Genomic DNA, 16,533 nt, shown 5'->3' on the forward strand with positions numbered 1-16,533 from the left:
AATGTAGGACTAGTAGTGAGTGATCTCCAATCCAGTTCATGCAATTCTTGTATTGTCTTATAAATTCAGCATGATCCAAATGTAGCTGATACTTACAAAAGAGTTTTTTGTAGCATTCTTAGCCAAAGTAAACATTTTAAAAGTGTCAGCCTTTACCTTAGAACTATTACAGGTAAATTTTGTTTAGGGATCATATAATTCAGTGACCAGTGTCTTACTTGTATCTTTTTCTGGAATCTTTAATCTACTGTGTGGGTGCGTGCTCAGTCGTGTCCACATGGCCTGTAGCCCGCAGGACTCCTCTGTCCGTGGAATTTCCCAGGCAAGGATACTGGAGTGGGTTGCCAGTTCCTTCTCCATTATCCACTATACTTTAGTCATTATTGTGAGGTTGGGTGTATTTTTAATTTTTATGTTGCATGTTTTTTTACCCCTTTTAAAAGCTGGGTTCCCATTCAGAGCTTTGAGCACTTGGAATGCTAAAGTGTTATAAAGGAAAACTGGTTCTCTTCTCTAATAATACACCCCCCTACCCCTACCACCTGCTGAAGTGTTTTAGTAGGACTTCCTTTCTTGAATATATCAACTTTGTCTTTAAGACACAATATATGTCTTTAAGAATTTATGTGCTAAGTATGTTTAAAAGCAGTTGATAAGACCTTAAAATGGAAATGTTAGTAATAAATATAACTAGAATATCAGGTGCCTGTGTATTTTCTTACAGATTTGTTTATGTCCTTAAGAAATAGTTCAAGTCACAAGTTATTGTGGTTGGAAAGTAACCTTTGGATCTGGGCTTGTTCTGACTTTATTGTAGGTGAAGTGTTCCACGGAAAATATAACCTCTGTATGTTCAGAAGTATCTGTCTGATCACCCAGTAGGCAGTTTTCAGTGAATTATACCTTCCTTATCTTGTAATCACCAAGTTTGAATGGAGTTCTTTACCTGCTCTTTATCACATTAGTCCTATGTTTTATGCTGCAGAGAAATGCTTCTATTTTGAATCTTTCTTTAGAATAAAAATATGTTCTTATGTGGAACACCAGCACCATGAAGTTTTGTTTTTCCTTCCACTCTAGAAACTCTGCTATAAAAAGTTTTAGTTCCTAAGTCAAAAATAATTTTTTCTTTGAACCGTAGTTACCGTCTTGGGATATTTCATCTGGATCCATAATAGAAGACTTTAGTGTTTCTGTAGGCATCAAAATATGATAAAAAGAATCTTCTTCTTGAATTATATTTTGTTTGCATAATTCTTATTTAAAACACCTTTTTCCTTGATTTTATGAAAATATGCTCACTAAAAAAAAAACTTTAAAATAATAGAAAGTATAACTAAAGGAAGCAATCCCTCAGTCTTTATGCCACATCTGGTTGAGTAGTTCCCTTAGTGGTTACGGCGACTTAGTTCTGCACCAGCAGTACAGGAGAGCACTTGTCTCTCTGGGCTTTCCCAGCATTGTCATCATTAAAACATGCCATGCACATTTGTTTTAGGGGAAGATACAATTTAGTTCATATTGACTTTTTATTTACCTATAAGTCAGTAGTGATAAGAGTGGAAATCTGAATCTTTTTAGTAAAACTTTGTTAATCAAATTTGATTTATAGAGAGGGGAAACCTTTTTTTCAAATGTATAACTTACTGTCTAATCTTTCAAGGATAGAAATCTAAAGCGCAGATTAATTCAATCATTTATTAAATAAGTATTTATTTCTGATTTTCCATGTGCCAGACACTGTCTGGGTATAGCAACAAAACAGACATCTGCCTTCTTTTACATCTCAGGTAAAGTATGGTAGTTGACTTTATGTGCTGTAGAAAAAAAATGAAGGAAAAATAAGACTGTGGCTGTAGGGGCTGGGGATGACATGTTTAAAGGTGTCAGGGAAGGCCTCACAGAGCTGGTGATTATTAGGGAAAGCCCCACAGTGGTGAGGTTGTGTGCCAAGAGAATATCTGGGGAAGGAGTTATCCAGGTAGGATAAAGGGCAGGTACAAAGCCCTAAGGCAGGAACGAGCGTATTCTGTCTGAGAAACAGCAGCAGAGAAGAGCAATGTGGCTGGAACACAGAGAGCTCCAGAGAACATAATTGGAGATGAGGCGAGAGAGGTAATGAGGTCCAGATTGTGCAGGGCCTTTTCAGTTATTTTAAGGACTTTGGCTTTTACTCAGAGAGAGATGGAAATCATTGGAGGTTTCATCCATGATTAAGCTAAAAAGGTAATGGCAAAAAATACTTATGTTCAGAAGTTTTTGTTTTTTCTTATAATTTGGGTATTAACTAGTGGCTCCTCGTGAGCCACAAAGATTTAAACATTTGTGTCAGTACTGAAAATTTCCCAGAAATACAGATCTTAAGTATTACATTTAAATTCAGAGAAAGGAAGTATAATAGGAAAGCCTGTCTATAGATATTCATTCCTGGGTGGCCCTGCTTTATTACTGAGTTCTTATCCTGAATTGTCTTGCAAAAAAAGTCAAGGATGTATTCTGTGGAAGACACTGTATTCACCCTTAGACATTGGAGGAGATATACGCGTACCGTATATACTCTATTTTATGTTAATGCCTTGTATAACCACCGTTTATACCTATAAATACCATTGCTAGCACCCAGAAGAAGCTTGCTGTGTTCTAGATCATAGCCCCTTGTAGATCATAGTCCCTGCCACTGCTCAGAGGTGTCACTGACCTGACATTTGTGGTAGTAGATGATTGTGATTTCACCACGTAGGATTCATTGCAGACCAATATAACTTAGTTTTGTCTGTTTTTGAACTTTATGTAATTAAATGGAATAATACTACATGTCATCTTTTATGTCTTCTTTCATAACCCAACTATATGTTTGTAAAGTTCATCTGTGTTGTTACGTAGAACTGTAATTTAATTGCCATGTATATATATTCCTGTCATGAATATATCACAATTTGTGTATCTGTTCTGTTGATATTTTTGTTAGTAACATTGCTGCTGTGAATGTTCTCATTTATATGTGCTGATGGACATGTGCAGGACTTTCTCCAGGCCATATTTGGGGGTGCAATTGTTGGATCTTTAGTTAGGGGCTTCCCAGGTGGCGCAAGAATAAACTGATTTCCAAAATGGTTGTACTGATTTGTCTTTCTACCCACAGAACAGGGTGAAAGTGTTCCTGTTCCTTCTAGTCCTTATCATTATTGTCGGACTCAAATTTTGCTTGTCCACTAGGCCTAAAAGTGTGCATTCTAATTAACTGAGAAACCAAAACATTAAACACAGTTGGTGTTCAGTAAATATCTGCTAGATAAATTTGACCTGACTCTTGCTATTTTAAATCTTCTAATCACGACTTGTCCTCTTGTAGATTCAGTAGTTTAGTATGGTTTTTGGTGAGGGCTCAAATCCACTGCTGATAGTAACTAGACTTGGTTAACCAAAATAAGAGGAGCTTATTTGTACCAGGGTAGCAGTTAAAGATAACATTTACATTTTCAGGAAAAGATTCTGTTTTTTAGGAATCACCAATGTAGGCAGTATTTCCTTTTCTCATAAAAAGGAAGATAGCACCAGAATTTTCTGCCTAGCTTATGTTCCTAGAAGCCTAGAAACCATTTTTATCCCTATTTTTGTTTTGAATGACTTTGTAGGATATGGTAGATTATTTAGGGTGGTAGTGGTTAGCTAAGATATCTCACCAGTCTTCAACAGCAACCTCAGTGTGGCAGCTGTTTATTAAAACCATAGGATACATAGCTTTGTTTAAATGCATCTTGCTTCAGTGTAATTGACCCACAGAGCACTTTTTATAAAGGGTATGTTACATGAAAACTTGATAGTAATTCTTTAAGCATTTTGTGAAGTTGCTGGCAAAAATGATTGCTCTCCTATTATAAATGTTGACATGGGGCAAGTCACTTATTTCATTATTGCTGTATTCATAGGCCAGTTCATTAGAAGAATTAACTTGAATTTTTCTGACTTTAATTTCTAAGTATAAACTTTTTGAGAAATGACTAGAAACTAGAGCACTCAGAACTAGTGATGAGATAACAAGAATGGTAATTTTGACTAGTAAATCCTAGCTAATGTATTACTTGCTTTTGTAAAATTTTCTCTTTTCAGAATAGCCTAAGTAAAGACTTGTATGAGATTCAGAATCTTAAGTCTGATTCATCATCTCTATTTCCCACAGAGATTTCCTGTTAGACAAGACAAATAAGAGTCTTCCTACTGACTTGGTGAGTTTTTACATAGTTTTATTTTAAACATAGTTTATAGTTTTATTTTAAACATAGTTTAAGATAGATCATGAGCACAGAAGTGGAATGAAATGCATAGAAGTATTTATCATGACTTAAAAAAAATACACATCTTGAGTGTAATAAACTCTCTCATTTCAGTGCAAATAGTGTGTAAAGTTGGAAGTCATACAAGGTGAGAATGTAAGTTTTTTTTTTTTTTAATAATGACCATTACAACCAGTGTTAAACATTTTTCATAACTGGTTTCAAAAGAGGTTTTATTCTAAATATTCTTTCCTGGAGTAAACCAGAGTTATTTATTCAGGTCTTCTCTGGTGACTGCTATATATAGGATAAGGCTTTACACTAATGATGGAGACGAGAAAAGGTGTTTGGATTTAAAATTTTAATTAATGGTTGATAATACATGATCTGGACATTTTTAGAGTAAGATTATTTTTCTCCCTAGAAAAGATCTTCAGAGAAATTTATATTCTAGCTTATAAAAAGAGATACCTTAAAGCAATTCATGGGCTTCATTTTACTCTGTATAAAAGGAGTTTGATTTTGAGCAAATTATCTTTGTGTATGTACCTTAGAATTCATCTTTCTATGTGTAACTTAGATATTTCTGCCATTCTAGCTACCATCTTGAAAGTTTTGCTTGTGGCATGAGGTTCTTACCTTAAATGCTTATGTATGTTTTTACACAGTTTTATTGGGTAAAATAGGTGTTATTGCATTTTAATCTTTTAAATTCTGCCAAATCATCAGGAGCCAGGAAATTGTGTTAAGACAGACATTTTAACTTTGACCTGTTTTGTCTGCCTGTGTGGTTTTACTTTTTCCTTGCGTCATGAATTTTGGAATGAACACTTAAAACCGAGAACTTGCTGCTCATCGTTTGTCCCATTTAGTTTAGTTAGAACCTTACCGTTACCATAGAAATTGGCTTATTTTTAAGAACTTTGGAAAGGAGAATTTATTTTTTGCAGGTGGTTTTAGGTAGGGAACATGGATCCAATGTAAACAGTCATCAGATTTCTCTACTTAAGACCACACTTGAAGGAAACGAAAGCATACATATACCTCAGTATCTCCTTTGTAGTTAGAGAGAGGTCTAGATGTCTCTCACTGAAAGTTTCCAGAGAATACTGAATTCCATACTACTAGGTAGTGGTTGTTGTTCAGTCGCTGAGTCGTGTCCACCTCTTTGCAAACTCAGGGACTGTAGCACGCCAGGCGTCCTTGTCCTTCATTAGATCCCGGAGTTTGTTCAAATTCATGTCCATTGAGTTGGTGATGGCTATTTAACCATCATATCCTCTGCCATTCCTTTCTCCTTTTTCTTTCAATCTTCTCAACATCAGAATCTTTTCCAGTGAGTTGGCTCTTTGCATCAGGTGGCCAAAGTATTAGAGTGTCAGCATCAGTCATTCCAATGAATATCCAGAGTTGATTTCCTTTAGTATTGGCTGGTTTGATGTCCTTGCAGTCCAAAGGACTCTCAAGAGTCTTCTCTGGCACCACAGTTCCAAAACATCAGTTCTTTGGTGTTCAGCCTTCTTTATGACCCAGCTCTCACATCTGTACGTGACTAATTAGCTTTGCTTATGTGGACGTTTGTTGGCAAAGTGATGTCTCTGTTTTTTAATACACTATCTGGGTTTGTCATAACTTGCCTCCCAAAGAGCAAGTATCCTTTAATTTCATGACTGCGGTCACCGTCTGCAGTGCTAGATAGTATGTAGTCGTAAATGCTGAAGAGGATTGGTTGCCCTTGTAGTAGACCAAATCCTCTGGAGCAGGTGGGTCTTTTCAGCTTCTGAGTTAATGAAGTTATCCCAAATTGTATACCTCAAGGCCAGTTTAGAATTTCTTCTTTGGTATGCATTGTTTGGCCCCTTCTCTAGCCAGATTGTGTTAACAAGAAATATTTTTAAAAGGTTTGACTAAAACATTGGTGGGCAAAGAGAACTGCTTGTTGAATATGGCTTCTCTAAAGGCCAGAGGACCCTGTGAGGTTATGCAGCCTCTGCCTATTTGTTTCATAAAATGACTCCTTAGTTTTTGAATTCATTACAGATTGGACATGCTTAAATTGTATTAAGGCCAAGCCACTCATCTGTTTGCTGTTTGATTTTATAAGGTTCTTCATAATTGTAGTTGAGAGGAGAAGGTGAAAAACTGTAACTTCTCAAATCTCAAAAAAGCTTTATATAATTATATAATAGTCTCTTAACCAGAAGGTTTTGTCCCTCTTCTTCTTCCTCTTCCTTCTTCTTCTTTTTTTAAAATTCTGTTCCAGCTCTTGTTTTAGAATAAATTTTCTCAACCTAGAGCAGAAGTCTTTGATAACATGTGGGATGTGTTAAAATCTTCATTTTCCCTAAGTTTGCTCTTTGTGGCCCTAGAGATTTTTGCCCAAGCCATTCAGTGGAATCAACACATTATTATTAGTGAAGAGAGAGAAGTTGCTGATTGTTTGGTTCTGCCTATCTAACTTCTTTTCTAAAGGTGTTTTCCTTTGGAACAGAGATCTGCTTTGAAGTGAAATAGCCCCTTTATAGTCAGATTTGTTTGCTGATTTGAATTCATGTCTTTCTATTTTAGCCATCTCCCAAATAATGGATTTTGAAAGTGATGTGTGGAGAAGCTTAATCTGATGAACACTATCTGCCTTTTTTTTTTTTTTAAAGCAGTTGGAGGAAGTTGGCTTTTTGTTTGTTTGTTTTGTATTTTATCCTAGCAGGGGTTTAGTAGTTAACACCAGCACATCACCTGATGAAAGAACCCAGACTTTGTGAAACTGTGCTTGTTGCACTCATGGTTTATTCTGCAGGATCCTCCATTCAAGTGGAGACAGGAATTGTTTTTTCTTTTACGTTATTATGTAAATGTATTGGGCCTGAATTAAAAAGCAAAACAAAAACCCAAGAAGTCTTTTTAAGTTCTAAGGAGATATAGTCCTACAAGACTGTTGAGTGGCACCTCCCTCTTTCCAGGGCAGACCTCTGCATTTGGAGCAGAGCATGCCCTCCCTGGGGGTCTTCCCAGGTGACGCTAGTGGTAAAGAACCCACTTACCAATTCAGGAGACATTAGAGATGTGAGTTCGATCCCTGGATAGGGAAGATCTCCTGCAGGGCATGGCAACCCACTCCAGTATTCTTACCTGGAGAATCCTGTGGACAGGGGAACCTGATGGGTCCATAGGGTTGAAAAGAGCCTGACATGACTGAAGCAGCTTAGCATGTACCCACGCACATGCTCTCCCTGGACATATATTTCGGGTAGGGGATTATGCTAATAGGTCTATATTAACTTCTCTTATATAATGGATAGTTTTTGGGGAGAGGGAATGATTCCCTAGCCCTTAACTTAAATTGGCAATGAATTTTTCTGCTCTTTAATTTTTTTTTCCTAACCGGAAAAGTTGCATCCAGATTGAGAATTATTCCATATTTTAACCTTTGAGCTGGCTGCTGAGGTCTCCTTGGGGACAAGGACACTTTGTAGTTATTTATAACCTATAGAGAAGGGCAGTAAGACTGTAAAGTCAGTGGGGCAGTCTGTTGTTTATTCCTTTGCTTTCACTGACTTGAGATTCTTTCATATATCTTCTTGTTCATCTTCATTTTGACTTTGGATGAGCCTTACTAGCCAGGCTATTTCTATAAAACTCTTATCTCATAACACATTGAGAAGAAGAAAAAAAATAGCCTTTTTATGTTGAAAATCATACCTAATCCTCACAGTCATTTCAGAGTCCATGCTTGCCTAAGAGATCTGTAAACTGGGAAAACCTAAATGGTACTGACATGCATATGTAATACTATACTTGTTTCTGAGTTTTCCTTATGTATAGTAGTTTCTTCTAAGTTTTCCTTATATGCAACAAATATAAGAACAGTTGAACTCTTAGATAAATATTTGACTATGGTGGAAAATATGTTCTGCATCATAGCCTGGTATAGAAAAAACTTAGCAATGTGTCTGGACATGTTTTAAAGGTGGATGTGTCTATCTCTGTGTCTCTCTCTGTATATTTGTTTCTATACACATGTTTGCACATGCATATATTTAATGTTAATTATCATTTCTCTACATGTCAGTTTTAAGGGAATCAAACCCTGTGTCAGACATGAAAATATAGATCAGTTCTAAGTAAATGCTAATAATCTACCTCATTTTTATCCATATATGGGAATTTTACCATATAGAATTTAACTTGGAATAACTGAGAGTTTTAGCATGAGTTTCTGACAGCTGCTATAATGATACTTGCAGGATTGACTTACACTGGAAGATGTTTGTCTTAACCGTTGTGGGTTCAGGAACTTCCCATTTAGCCCTGCACATTTCTCTTTTTTCTCAACTTTTCTTGGATTTTTTTTTTTTTAATCAAAGAAGAATGTAGTTTTGGAATGTATTAAATTAGTTCTTTAAAACTGAAGATGAACCGTTAAGTTTTTTTTTGGTAGTGTAATTGTTTTACACTGCTGTGTTGGTTTCTGTAGCACAGTGAAATGAACCCGCTGTATGTATGCGTATGTCCCCTCCCTCTTGGACCTCCCTCCCACGCCCTCCGCCTCACCCCTGTAGATCATCGCTGAGCTGAACTCCTCAGCAGCTTCCCGCTAGCTGTTTTACACATGGTAGCGTATATATGTCAGTCCTAATCTCCCGATTCGTCTCACCCTGCTTTTACCTCCCTGTGTCCACGTGTCCATTCTTTATGTCTGTGCCTCTATTCCTGCCCTGGAAATAGGTTCATCGGTACCATTTTTCTGGGTTCCACATATATGCATTAATATATGATATTTTTCTCTTTCTGATTTACTTCACTTTGTATGACAGACTCTGGGTCCATCCACATTTCTACCAGCCACCCAGTTTTGTTCCTTTTTATAGCTGAGTAATATTCCCTTGTACATATGTGCCTCATCTTCTTTATCCGTTCATCTGTAGATGGACATTTAGGTTGTTCCTTGTCCTGAAAGTGAAAGTGTTAGTCATAGCTGACTCTCTGTGACCCCATGGACTGTAGTCCATCAGGCTCCTCTGTCCATGGGATTCTCCAGACAAGGATATGGAGTGGGTTGCCATTCCTTCTCTAGGGGATCTTCCCAACCCAGAGATTGAACCTGGGTCTCCCACATTGCAGGCAGGTTCTTGACCATCTGAGTCACCATGTCCTGGCTGTTGTAAATAGTGTTGCAGTGAACACTGGGGTACATGTGTCATTTGGTGGAGTACATGCACATATATATATTTTTTACATGTGTCATTTTAAATTGTGGTTTTCTCAGAGTATATGCCTAGGCTTAGTTGCACTGTGACATGTGGAATCTTAGTTCCCCATCAGGGAGTGAACCCTCATCCCCTACGTTGGAAGGCAGATTCTTAACCACTGGACCACCAGGGATGTCATATTTTGTTTTAAAAGTATGCTTGGATTCCTATAGCTGTTACTCATTCAGCAACTCCTGTTAACTAGAGCTCATTAAAGAAAAATATGATCCCAAAAGACAGTAGTCTAGTTAGTCAGTAGCAATTTAATTGAACAAATATTTATTGACTACCTATTATGATACCATTTTAGGCATAGGGGAATGCTGTTCTCTCATGGTGCTTTAACTTCTTAATGGGAGAGACAGTAGACAAGTGAAAATATAAAAACAAGGCAATTTCAGATAGTGGTACTAAAAAAATGTAAGTTCGTTTACTGAATTTGTGAGTCTTTCTTGTTTTGTAAAGTAAGTTCATTTGTATCATTTCTTTTTAGATTCCACATGTAAGGGGTGTCATAGGATATTTCTCCTCTGTCTGATTAAACGCATGGTTGCCAGGGGGAGGGATAGTTAGGGACTTTGGGAGGGTCATCTACACACTGCTGTATTTAAAATGGATAACCAACAAAACCTATTGTATAACACATGCACCTCTGCTCAATGTTGTGTGCCAGCCTGGATGGGAAGGGGCTTTGGGGGAGAATGGATACATGTGTATGTATGGTTGAGTCCCTTCGCTGTTCACCTGAAACTACCACAGCGTTGTTAACTGACCATATTCCCAATACAAAATAAAAACTTTGAAGTTAAAAAAAGGAAAAAGAAATGTAAACAGGGTAATGTGATGAAAGAGGCTATAAGTGAGGACTGCTTCTGAACCCGTGGTCAGGGATGACCTGTCTGTGGATACTACATTTGACAGGACACCTAAATGACAAGAAGAAGCCAGCTGTGAAAATATATGAGGAAAGAAAGAGCTTTGGGAAAGAGCCTGATGTGTTCACCAGATAGAACTAAAGGCCTGAGTAACTAAAGCCTGATGACTGAGAAGAGTTAAGTGTTAGGTGAGGTCAAGAGATATACTGAAGCTTTGACCGTCATGACAAAAGGCAGATTTTATTTGGATAACAGTGGAAACCACTCAAGAATTCCTGTCTTGTTTCTCATAAGGATCTGATTTATAAGCTGTCTCATACCTTAGAGGAATTAATTGTAAAGTCTGCTGATTCTCTTTAAGATATTTTTATTCACTATTTGAAAAGGTAATATAGTCACGTAGTTCAAAATTCAGTAAGTACAAAAGGGAACATAATGGAAATTCTCCTTCCCACCCAAGTACCAGTTTCCTTCCTTGGAAGTAGCCAGTGTCCCTAGAGTCTTGTATAGCTTTACAGAGATATTTTATACACACACACTAAGTATTTTTGTGTGTTTAGATAGAAGGAGCTTCCCCATACCTTTTTAAAATAAATAGTATTATTACATTGTCTATACCATAATTTATTTAATTAATCCCCTGCTGATGGACTTTCAGGTTATTTCCTTTTTTTAAGTTGTTGTGATTGCAAATAGTGCCACATTGAAAAACCTTTTATATTTGTCATATTAAATGTATCAGTAGGATAAATTTCTATATGGAACTGTTAGATCAAAGGGTATATGCATTTCTTATTCATTTCGATATATATTTCCCTTCATGGACTTTATAACAGTTTATACTCCAATCGGAAATGTTCTCCTTACCCTGCTGCTAAGTCACTTCAGTCGTGTCCAACTGTGTGACCCCATAGACAGCAGCCCACCAGGCTCTGCCATCCCTGGGATTCTCCAGGCAAGAACACTAGAGTGGGTTGCCATTTCCTTTTCTCCTTACCTTAGGCAATTGTTATCAAACATTTTATGGCTGGGTGAATTAATGTGTGGTTTACTCTGCATTTATCCATTATAAATGAGAGTTGAACTTGTTTTCACATATTTAAGAGCCATTGATATTTATTTGTCTGTAAACCATTGGCTGTTTTTTGCCTATTTTTCTGTTAAGCTGTTGATCTTTTTCTTCTTCCTCTTTAGAGTCACTCAATTCTAAATCCCCATGTTATAGAATTAAAAAAAAAATACAGTGTTACATGTCAGTTATATCTCAGTTTTTTTAAAAAAGCAGTCATCTTTAACTTATAAATTTTAGGAAGAGTGTACCTGACATGAGACATGAGAAACCCCAGGCTTCCTTTGCTGATTGAAATCTCTCTTGATTGCCCCTGGTTTCATTTTAAGAAGTGTCTCTAAATTTTTTTTTTTTAAGTGCATTTAGTATTTTATTAGACTACATTGAGGGCTTCCCTAGTGGCTCAGATGATAAAGAATCCACCTGCAATTCGAGAGACCTGGGCTCGATCCCTGAGTTGGGAAGATTCGCTCTAGGAGGGCATGGCAACCCACTCCAGTATTCTTGCCTGGAGAATCCCGGTGGACAGAGGAGCCTGACTGGCTACAGTCCATAGGGTCGCAAAGAGTCAGACATGACTGAACAACTAAGCAGGGCACCGACTAGACTGAACTGCAAAAAGTTTACTCATAACAGATATTCAAAAGTCTTTCAAACCTTGCAGCAGAGGAAATCAGTATGTCCTGTAATTTATAGGGTAATGAGAAAGAAGATACTACCTCCTGGGCTGTACATGATTAAGGATATGTAACGGAAGAAATACAGACACTCCTTTGAGGTCCCAAAAGTTTCTTAAAAATGAATACACCCAAGTCTTTCTATAGTTTTGTGTGTGTGTGAACAGTCTTTTTGGCATCTTCTGTTTTGGAAAATGCAGACGTCTCTCAAGTTTAAAATAGTTAACGACATTGAGATTTTTTCCTTAGTTGGAAACTGTACCAGGCTTTAAACCATGAAAAAAAAAAGTTACAGGTTTTTAAAAAGTCCCTAAAAAACTATGCTTTGGCAAGAAGCCATATTCCCAGCCTTCTAGCTTGTGCATGTTTATGTATTAAACCATATGAAATTGCCAATTTTTGACTATCTTTGGCCTACAAAAACAATGATTCAGTCTAGTATCTCCATAATTTTATCCTGTAATTTTAAGACTGATAGATATAAAGATACCATTATGTGATATGCCTGTATTAACTGTTTTTTAAAAAAAATTCTCTGGATGATGTGGATTAGATTGAAGATGGAAGAATGCTTATAAGGAATAAAAGATTTGAAACTGCACGAGCTGTCAGGAGAATGGATATGTGTATATGTATGGGTGATTCCCTTTGCTGTTCACCTGCAGTTATCATTTATTAGCATTGATAATTTCACCTGGAATTCTCAGTTATTAGCATTGTTTGTTAATCAGCTAAACCCCAATTCAAAATAAAAATTTTTTTTTTAAAATCCTTAAGGGTTGAATCCTTTTTCCACTAAAAAGAAAGAAAAAAAGAAAACTACACAAGCTGTCTGTATAACATTTTGCAGAGAATGTCTAGCCTAGCTCTAGCATATACCACAGGTTAAATTATTGGGATGTTTCTCTCTATTGTACAGGGAATTCATCTTCTATCCTGGAATTATCCTGATTACATAAGAATTCAGTTCGAATTACTGATTTATGTTTTCACAATGAAGGGAAAAATAACCAATCTTTTTCATCTTATAGAATGAAGATACACTCAGAAGAGGTGTAGACTCACAGGTCAGGATTTAATGGAGTGAACAGGAAAATAAATGGTAGTATATTACAGATAGGGCTTCCCAGGTGGCGCTGGTGGTAAAGAACACAGCTGTCAATGCAGGAGACATAAGAGAACTTGGGTTGGATCCCTGGGTCGGGAAAATCCCCTCGGAGAAGGAAATGGCAACCCACTCCAGTATTCTTGCCTGGAAAATCCACGGACAGAGGAGCCTGGTAGGGTACAGTCCATAGGATTGCAAAGAGTCGCACACGACTGAAGCAACTTAGCGCACATGTAACAGATACGTTCAGCCTCCGAGTTGTCAGCATACTGGGAAGTTTGCTAAGCTTTGGAAAATAAATTTCTTGTTAGAGAACTTGGAAAGTCTTGTTTTAACTTGTTTGAAGCCAGGAACAGTCTATGTTGATGCTTGTTGTCTCCTAAAAATTCTCAAACCATGACCCTCAAATAGACCTCCTCTTTTCTAAAATTGTTTTTCTGCTGGGCATCTGTGGCAATTGGCATGAAGTGCTGAAGAGTTCATGTACCACCAGACTACTTTGCTGATGAGCATGTGTTTGCACATGGTGCCTACTCTGAGTGAAATTAATTAGACTTGTGCTGTCCTAGTCAGTTTCCTTTCCAGCAGGTTGTGTGGCTAGAGCTCCTTAGAGTCTAAAACTGATTCTCTAGTTCTACTGACTGCTGGGTTGGACATTTTTAAACAATTGGAAGACGGGTGGGTAATATTTAAAAAAAAAACAACAACAAAAAACACACAAAGACTTGTGTACAGAATAAATGAGAAACAAAAAAGATAGGAAACAATGACCAAGACAAGTTGTATTTTATTTTCTGGTTGTGATAATGGACCATAGCTCTGTAGCAAAAGTTAATCCATTAAAATAAGCTGGCTTTTAAACTTGTTTTTTTCTTAGGCCTAGAGAATTCCAAAATTATTAATTTTTAGATAAGTTTGAAGTATTTTTTAAACTTTAACAATAAACTCAAATGAGTATTTTATGATCCATCAATATTGAGCTGAGCCTGCACCTCACACCCACAGAGCCAAGTTTTATGCTCTTAACTAACGTGTAAAATTCACATCTTCATTGCCAGCCTGCCCAAAAGATAGTTTTAATCGGGAATTTTGAAATTCCATTCTGGTTCCTACTGGCAGTAATGGTAACTGGATTTATAAAACTGCCTAAGGTGCGTTTACTACTAGACAAATAAATGGGCTTCCCTGGTGACTCGGATGGTAAAGAATCTACCTGCAATACAGGAGATACCCCGGGTCCATCCCTGGATCCAGGAGGATCCTTTAAAGAAGGGAATGGCTACCCATTCCAATATTCTTGCCTGGAGAATCCCTGGACAGAGGAGCCTGGCAGGCTGTAGCCCATGGGGTGAGAATGTGTTTTCCATCAAATGCAAGCCTATCTTGATCACAGGTCTCTTTTCTTGATATTATCATGAAATCTTGAATCGCATAAACCAGGGAGGCCCAAAGACCATTGCCCTGCTTAGTTTGCTGGCTTAAGTAAAATAGCACATTATGTGTATATGTCTTAACTTCATCTGTGATTACATGGGATATTTTAATTATAAACATATGTAGGATAGTGTTAAAACCAGTAGGGACTCTGGTAATACTAGTGGTATTACTCTGTGAGGGTGCCCTATATTTTACTAATACTGTTCCATGCTTATTACTTAAGTAGCTACTGAATGTGTATGAGTTGAGTGGTTTGGGGGCAGGGGAAAGTTATTCATTTATACCTCTTTCTATGAAGGATTTGAGGCAGTTTCCAGAAATACTTAACATATCAAAGAGTAAACTAAACAGTTTAAGGACTTACAGCAAAATTAGTAACAGTGTTAAGAAAATAATAAAGCTATAGTACAGTAATAATATGAGCTATATAGAATGAGCATGTGAGCCTGTAGTTTCAAGACAGATTTGTCTCAGAGCTTCATTGTAGGCAAGCACAGAGGACAAACACAGACATTTAGAAGATTCATATTGTCTGTCCCTAACTAAAAATAAACCAGGAGTTTGGGAGAGAAATTTCTCCCTTATATATTATAAACTGGACAATGTGGCACCCCACTCCAGTGCTCTTGCCTGGAAAATCCCACGGATGGAGGCGCCTGGTGGGCTGCAGTCCATGGGGTCGCTAAGAGTCTGGCACGACTGAGCGACTTCACTTTCACTTTTCACTTGCATACGTTGGAGAAGGAAATGGCAACCCACTCCAGTGTTCTTGCCTGGAGAATCCCAGGGACGGGGGAGCCTGGTGGGCTGCCGTCTGTGGGATGGCACGGAGTTGGACATGACTGAAGCTACTTAGCAGCAGCAGTAGCAGACAGTGTATGATATAATGAAATAAGTATATCATTTTATACTATTCCTACAATTAATATATTTTAAAGATAAAGTAGAACAGTACAAAGGATATTATACACAACAGTAGCTGTCATCCCAAATTAAATGACATTTGTATCGTCATATTTGCCTTAGGTTGTCATAATTTTAAAAGAAATGTGAGAGATCAACTTGAAATGTCTTGCATTCTTTTCCCAGCTTCATTCTTTCTTGCTCTCTCATCCTGAATCTGCTACATAGCTTGTCATTGATTTTTTTCACTTCTACTGTATGCATTAAAACTGAACATTCAACAAACTAAGATCATGGCATTGGGTCCCATCACTTCATGGCAAATAGATGGTGAAACAATGGAAACAGTGACAGACTTTATTTTCTTGGCCTCCAAAATCACTGCACATGGTGACTGCGGCCATGAAATTAAAAGACACTTGCTCCTTGGAAGGAAAGTTATGACCAACCTAGACAGCATATTAAAAAGCAGAGACATTACTGATAAGGGTCTGTCTAGTCAAGGCTATGGTTTTTCCAGTAGTCACGTATGGGTGTGAGAGTTGGACCATAAAGAAAGCTGAACACTGAAGAATTGGTGCTCTTGAACTGTGGTGTTGAAGAAGACTCTTGAGAGTCCCTTGGACTGCAGGGAGATCCAACCAGTCCATCCTAAAGGAAATCAGTCCTGAATATTCATTGGAAGGATTGATGCTTAAGCTGAAATTCCAATCCTTTGGCCACTTGATGCGAATAACTGACGCATTTGAAAATACCGTGATGCTGGGAAAGATTGAAGGCAGGAGGAGAAGGGGACGACAGAGGATGAGATGGTTGGATGGCATCACTGACTCGATGCACATGAGTTTGAGCAGGCTCCTGGAATTGGTGACAGAGAAGCCTGGTGTGCTGCAGTCCATGGGGTCACAAAGAGTCAACACATGGCTGAGCGACTGAACTGA

At 37.6% G+C, this 16,533-nt stretch overlaps 1 protein-coding gene across 3 annotated transcripts in view; it reads left to right on the forward strand.

Annotated features, from left to right (window-relative positions):
• SPOP (speckle type BTB/POZ protein) overlaps positions 1 to 16,533 on the forward strand; it is an 82,526-nt gene that overhangs the window by 41,695 nt on the left and 24,298 nt on the right. For 2 of the 3 annotated variants that reach the window (XM_005220571.4, NM_001075936.1), the window contains 1 exon segment: positions 4,181 to 4,226. The exons of the other annotated variant lie outside the window; for it this stretch is intronic. The gene's annotated coding sequence lies outside the window, so the exon portion shown is untranslated. 3 annotated transcript variants of the gene reach the window in all.

Source organism: Bos taurus, chromosome 19 (assembly GCF_002263795.3).
Source record: "Bos taurus isolate L1 Dominette 01449 registration number 42190680 breed Hereford chromosome 19, ARS-UCD2.0, whole genome shotgun sequence".
NCBI lineage: Eukaryota > Metazoa > Chordata > Mammalia > Artiodactyla > Bovidae > Bos > Bos taurus.